Genomic DNA, 7,671 nt, shown 5'->3' with positions numbered 1-7,671 from the left:
GAATTTTGCAACTTAGGTATTGGATCTTTCAGTATCTTCCATTTCATCAGTGAGAAACAAGTAGAACAGATAACACACTGTGAAACAGATCTTGACCCTCAGATTTAATACCACTGATTGTGAGTGATGTCAGTTTATTTTCAAATTATTTCCAAAGAAATAACAAGTTTGATGGTATAAGAAATTTCATTAAAATGCACAATATTTTCAGTCACAAGCAGCATTACAGTTGATTGCCTTTTTTTCATATAAATGCTTGACAGGAAAAGGACTGAAAGCTGAGCAAATATTTCCCCCCAAATCTGGCAGTAATCCTATATCACTAGCAAGCCCTCATAGCTATTCATAAAAATCAATACTTAAAATCTGCTGAGAGGAAATTTTATGGGTTCCTATCACACACAAAAATAATAACTATGTGACATGATGTTGTAACAAACATGTCACAATAAATACTTACAAAAACATCATGTTGTGTATCTTCAGTGTACACAATTTTTGTTAATTATACCCCATCAAAGCTGAAAACAAGAAATATCAGAAAATGACCATATAGATAATAAAAAAACTTTAAAGTCAAGGGTCAACAAAGTAAATTTGATTACCAGTCAGCTCCATTTAATAAAATTCTAAATTTACACAAAACATTACAATGCAGCAATGGCTGTAATGTGTCCAGTTCTTCCTTCATTCAACCACATTCATTGAGCACAGCTTACACAAGAGGTACTACTGGGTCTTGGAGATAACAAAGGAGTGTGACACTAGTCCTGCCTAATGTCACCTAAATGGGTTAGGTTAGTTGCTATAAGAAATGCACAAATAATGTGCTTTGGAACATAAAGAGAAGTAGAATATGGAGTGACAGAGATTGGCAAAGTCTTGTAAAAGAAGAGGCCATGGAGATGGGCCTTAGAAGAAGGTTGGGCCTTCTAATATGTAAGAGAAGATCAATCATAATTTTAAAAGAATTTTAGAAGAATTAGAAGAATTTTAATGTTAGAAATGGGAGGTGGGGAAAAATCCAGTCTAAAGCAACAGTGTAAGATAGATCTGAGAAACAGATCTATTAGACTGAAGGAGTATGTAGAGAAGGGGATACAAAGTAGGAAAGTTTAATTGGAGCTAATCTTTTGAACAACTTGACAAGTAAGCTGAGAAATCTGATATTAACTTTGTAACCAATGGAGAGCCACTTAAGATTTTTTAAAGCAGTGTGACCTGACCAGAACTGCTTTTCTGGAAAGATTAACTTGGAATCCATTCATCAGATGAAGCCACATAGAAATCTTATAGATGCCACTGTTTTCTTTGATAGACTCTACCTTAAAGCAAACCTAAGAATCACACTTTTGTGTAATATTCTACCTCCATTTCCATGTATACTTCGTTTGACTCATTTCTAGATGATGACTTCTGTATTTGACATTTAACACACAGGTTACAATAACCAAAGAAGTTTTCAAAAATGAGCCAGTGCTACCTTGGGGAAGACCAGAGTCATGTTCAATAACCTTCATGCTAAAAACAGCCTAGCCATCACTTTAAGAGCCAGAAGTCTATATTTAGATTCAAGTGCTTTGGTCAAATGATAAGCTTACAGAAGCAAGACTTCTGAAGGAGACAAAATAATTACCATATTGGGTACTGGCCTCTCTGGGGTTATAATTTCCACTTTATAATAATGCAATTGATGATCAAAGATGTTAGAGGTTAACTTGCTTAAAACCTCAAGGCTGGCATAATGCTTGGCAAAATTTGAACCCAGAAGGGGAAAACAGAAGAAAGAAAATAATGAAACATATAATGTTCTCTTAGCTGAATAAAAAATAATGTATGTTTGAGATTAAATGAGCCTACCAAGTACAAAGCAGGAATAGTTTTTATAAGACGATTTTGAACATATTGTAATAAACTATTATAATACCAACAAGAGAAAAACTGCAGACCTTCCAAAGAGAATATTAAAAACTAATAAACAAAACAAACAGAAATCAGATTACAAATTTTTAACCTGCAAAACTGGACACTGGATGACAATAAACTCATATCTTCAAAGTTCAGTGAATAAAATTATTTTGAGCCTAGAATTCTATATCAAGCCAAATAATTAAACGAAAGTGAAGGGCAAGTGACATTCTTTTGAAAAAAAAAGACCCATTCACTAATTAACACCCTACTTCAGACCCTGTGCCAGGCACTAACTATCTCAGGTAGATTACTCTGTCCAAGATAGTTTCTCTGCATAAGAGAGGTGTCCTTGAACTAATATACATTTTTTAAATCCTGTGATTGAAAAGCTGCATTCCCCAAACATGTTTAACTGCAGTGTCTCTATAGTAATTTTCTTTAATAAAGGGAATTATTTTTAACATAGATATTGACATAATGTTATATTGCTTATGTCTGTAAAATCTCATACTGCAGACTAACAACATTATTGCCAATAAAGGAAAAGAGGGAAGGAGGAGTTCAGTTAATCAATGAGTTTAAATCCAATAAGAAGTTCAAGATAAATGTCTTCACTCATTTTTATTTTTCCCAGAGTCTATTAACCTTACCAATTAGAAACTGACATTTAAGATGACCTTCCTAAGCAATGCTCATCTAGATATAGGGACAAATTTGAAAGAAAAATTGCTGAGACATACAACTTTACTTACAGAAGTAAAAATATTACATGGGGGATAGTAGGAGCCCGTGCAGTCCACATACTAGTGGAGCACAGAAGGACATTTCCAAAGGTGGTGTTTATAATAGCAATTTCTGAAGTAAAACGCCAATTCAGAAGAGAATCCCTGCACTCCTTTAGGCCTTCCAACCCACTCATTCCTGTCCTTCCACATCAGAACCATGAAGATCATCAAAATACTTAAGCCAAATGGAAAAGTCAGCCTCTGATCTATTGTTAACAGGTAAATCTGTGTTCCCACTTTCGTTAAACTTTTTATAGGTCACAGGATTTAAACCTGTGGCCACCTCTTTAAAACATTATTTTCCCACATGGGAAAATATTTGATTACTTCAGTGGTTCATTTAACTGATTCATAAAGAAAAGAAAACTAACAGCAATGCCCAGCCAAGGGTGGACAAGAAATGCATAAATGTTGCCAATGTACCTCATCTTAACAGCAGCATCCTTATGTTCTCTCATTAGACTCTCCTGAGCAGATTGACTAGAACTACTGAATTAAACAAGGGCCAAAGAATTTCTTACTCAAATCAACAAACCATATGGTCTGCTATGCTGTTTCTGCCAGTGGTCAAAGCAGAAACTTTGAAAACACAAATTTGGACATCATTATAGAGTTGTACGTAGGTGGAGAGAAAACGTATTCTTAACTGTAGTTGTGGGAGATTATGTATTTTTTTTACCTCAAGTTCAACTATTGATGAGGAGTGACTATGTGATAATGATAGTGATTCAATAAATATACTAGAACAGATGAGTGCAGCAGATGCATGAAATCCTTCAGAAGTGACTGTCACAGAACTTATTTGGGTAGATTTCATCATGTGCTGCTTCATTCCAATTTGTTTAAAATAAACCTATATTTTTTAAAATTTCAGGCATCTTTATCCATTTGATAGTTTATTAACAAAAGAAAGACCATTACCTTCTGGCATAAGTGGGGAGAAACTGCAAGCTATTTTTAGTTAAATGGTTCTAAAAGTCAATACAATAAATTTTGAATACTCAACTGGCTGCATGGAAGGTTTATTTTAAGAAAAGATGGCTTTTGTTTAAACTTACAAGAAAACTTTATTAGAATTCCTAATTCAGAAAAACCATTCCAGAAATTTCTTTTGGATAACATTCATTTACAGTAGTAGTTATTACTATAAATCTGGCATATTAGTTGCAAGTCAAAATTGATGAGGTAGAATTATAGTTTTTGTATGTTGACTGTACACACCACAGTACATGGAGGTCTCCTGTGGTCAATGTGTACATTTACAGACATTTTATAAGTGTTAAAAATATAAGATCAGTAATGAACTGCTGTTTATAGAAGTTTTTAGTTATTATATTTTTTGATTATAGGAAAACATTTTACTCTGATGTATTTAGTTAAAATCACAACTATAATATGTTATGCTTTGGAAAAATACTATCCATGTGCTTCTACAGAAAAAGTTTTAGACATCTTAAATTATTATTCTAAAAATGTTCCTGTCCTAATCAGTTTGGACTGCTATTACCTACATCTGGGTAGTTTAGAAACAATGAAAAGTCATTTCTCACCATTCTGTAGACTGAGAGACCAAACTCAGGAGGACAGCATGGTCAGGTTCTGACAAGGGCCTAATATGGGTTCCACACAGCTAATCATTGTGTCCTCAGAAGGCAGAAAGCTTGCTAACTAGCTCTCTGAGTCCCTTTTATGAGGGCACACATCAGTCATAAGGATTCCTTGCTTATGACCTAATTACTTCCCAAAGGCTTTATCTCCTCATACCACCACATTGGGACTTAGAATTTCAACATTAATTTAGGAGACACCAAACATTAAGCTCATAATATTGCCCCCACACAAGCAACTTTTATACTCTTACTTGAGAAAACCAAGGTATACAGGTTGGTCATTCAAGAAACTCATTATCTTTGTCATTTATTCCCCAATTAAATGCTCATTCCATAGAATTGGCTTTAAACTGTTTTTTTACTTTTTCTCAAAAGCAGAAAATTTCAAGGAATTAAGATCAGTCACCAGTGGGAATGCTTAAAGTATTATTATTAATCTCTAAAAACAAAAATAGTTATTCTAAAACTCTGAGCAGTAACATAATCATTAGAATCATTTCCCAGTGACTACCTTGAATGAGACCATGTTCATTTGGATGTTTCAATTCTGATATGAAACAAGTAAATTAATAAAATGACCTTAAGCCTCACTCAGATGAAGAAAACCCAAAAGTTTGGAGATAAAAATCATTATTTAGATTTTAAACTAGCACAAACTGACACTCAATTATGCTCTATATACAGCACATATCAAGTGCCCTGACATCAAATGAATCCTATAACACAAAACCTGTGTCCTCTACAGAATTATTTCCACTAACCTATGGCTCAAACTAATTCAATGTGCTTTGTAAAAAGTGACTTCACATTTTTTAAAGTTTCACAAACAATACTTAATCATGTTCTTCACTGAATAAGCAGAAAATATTAACTCTATTATTTTGATTCAAGTGCTCTGAACATACAACTTCACTGGTCCCAATATTTGAACTCATATTTGCAAAGCAAGACTTGCTTTATTTTGAAAACAGTTAAATCACATGTGTATATAATATGCCAATATTTGCTGTAATCCATTATCAATTGTGTTGTTTATAATACAGTAAAATTATTCAATATGATGAATTTCTATGAACCTCAAGAAACTGCTTTCAGTTCTAATATTAAGCTTGTAGGAGATAATAATGCACAGAAATTTTTGTCTGTGTATTTATCTAAGAGTTTTTTCCAAGCCCAGTTAAAAATGCTTAGCCCACACAAACTTCTATGTAGAATATAAAGTCTTTGTAAGAGTAGGGATGGAGAAAAGAACACATGGGAAGATGACATAGCATTTATTTCCATTGTCATATTCTCATCAAGATACCTTCCATCCCAGCCTGTTAAGTAAAGGGTTTTGACTGAACATTGAAATTACTCACTCAGTGATAAAAGTCTAAAAGCTTCAAAACAAAAAAAAAAAAAAAATTCACCATTTCACTCACATTCCCATAATGAATAATCATTTAAACTATAAGGAAAATTTGCTTGTTGTCAGTCATCTAGAATTCCCCTCCTCTCCCTAATTTTTTATTACTCTGAAAAAGGCATGTTAAAGAGAACTTTTAGTTTTTAAATTGTTAGGATTTATGTAAATACCTATAACTCTTTTAAACCTGAAAATTTTCTTGACCAAAGAAGAAATACATTAAAAGTAGAGAAGTCTGATTAAGGTTCATTACTGCATTAATTTAGAAAGTATGTGAAAGACAGGGGAAAATGTTGGTATTAAATAATTAAAACACTGAATATGGCTTTTCTTTTCTGGAGAGGGGCACAGTCTTGTGCCATCCTCTTCTCACTGCTGATTCCTTGGCTGGGTTTTGGGAAGGGCCTGTGCATCTTTCCAGCCGGCAGGAGGCTGCGAAGGGACTTTGGATAGCAGGACTCAGGTCCTCCAGTGCCCGAGCCAGGTGAGTCTCCCAGGACCCTGCCCACTGCTGGTTTCCAGGTGGAAAAGGAACGGGGTAAGGGGCGGCCACTCTCCAAATCCTCTACCCTCCCCGTGCGCTGCCACTCCCTGTGCAGCGTGCCGGTCAGGAGCTGGAAGGCAGGGCCAAGTGAGAGGATGGGGTGGAAGGGGCGGAAGGGGCGGAAGGGGCGGAAGGGGCGGAAGGGGCGGAAGGGGCGGAAGGGGCGGAAGGGGCGGAAGGGGCGGGGTGAGCAGGAGTCCAGGGCGGGGCCGGGGGAGGGGCGGTGTCTCTGGGCGGGCAGGAGCCGGGCTGCAGCACCCACCCACCAGCAGATACGTGGAGGGAGACCTTAGGATCTGCCAGGCTCTGGCCGGTGGCAGGGGGCCCTGTGAAAGGGGAGCAAGGAAGCCTCTGGAGCCAGACCCAGGGAGGTGGGGAGGCTAGCGCGGGCTCGAGGTGGACCCAGGCTGAGCCACTTCTCCTGGCTGGAGAGCCCCACTTTCCATGAGTGCCTGGTATAAGGTAAACACTGTGTGACTGTGGGTTTGGCTGCAGCTGAGGCTTGATGAAGTCAGTTGCATCTTGTTATGGAGGCTGGTCTTCTGCGTACCCATGGACATTTAAATTTCTTTTTCTTTTAATTAGCTATACATGACCATAGAGTGCATTTATGCACTTTGATATATCCCGTGGACATTTTGTCAACTCAACTCCACGAGACTGGCATTTAATTGGGGGTAGATCACATTCAGCCAAAAAAGGTCCTGGATTGCTGTTTATAATTCCCTGTGGAAATCGTCTAGGAGGTTTAGTGGTTTTTAGTGTGGCTCCATGTCTTCCGTGGACACATTCTTTTCTGGCTCTTGTACACCCATAGTATTGTGAAATTAACCTCCATTTGCAATTTATTTATTATTTAGATGACTGAAAGCCTTGCTAAGAGAATTATATTGTAATTAACAGAGAGACCCGACCAATCACAGCAGGGAGGTTTGTCCTGGCCAAATGAGACAAACACCATTTGCAGCCTGCAAACTTGTAACAAGTTGAGCTCTTCCGGCACTTTGCATCTCTTTTGTGTATGGAAGTGCTGACTAGTTCTATGCCCCTTCTACTCTTGTGTTCTTTTTTAAAAAAAGACTTGTTGAATAAACTTTTTTTTTTAACTCGTGCAAGATGTATCATTTACCAGTGAAATTAGTATCTAATCTAAAAATTTATTAATTTAGATATAAGTGTATCTTTGATGTTTGAAATGAATTTGCATGCTTAAGAAATCTATTAATATTAGAAATAAAGCAAGAAGGAAAAAGTAGATCTGAAATAGGTAAGCTACAGAAATTTATGTTGAAACCAGTCTTTAGTTTTAAAGACTCTATTACTGACTTTGCTAAGTTTTATAACAAATGTCATGCTGGTCGCATTCACATTGCATGATTTATTATTTTACTTATGTTGGGCTTGGGATTGGAC

Source organism: Ictidomys tridecemlineatus, unplaced genomic scaffold (assembly GCF_052094955.1).
Source record: "Ictidomys tridecemlineatus isolate mIctTri1 unplaced genomic scaffold, mIctTri1.hap1 Scaffold_249, whole genome shotgun sequence".
NCBI lineage: Eukaryota > Metazoa > Chordata > Mammalia > Rodentia > Sciuridae > Ictidomys > Ictidomys tridecemlineatus.
Note: the sequence above shows the minus strand (reverse complement) of the source record.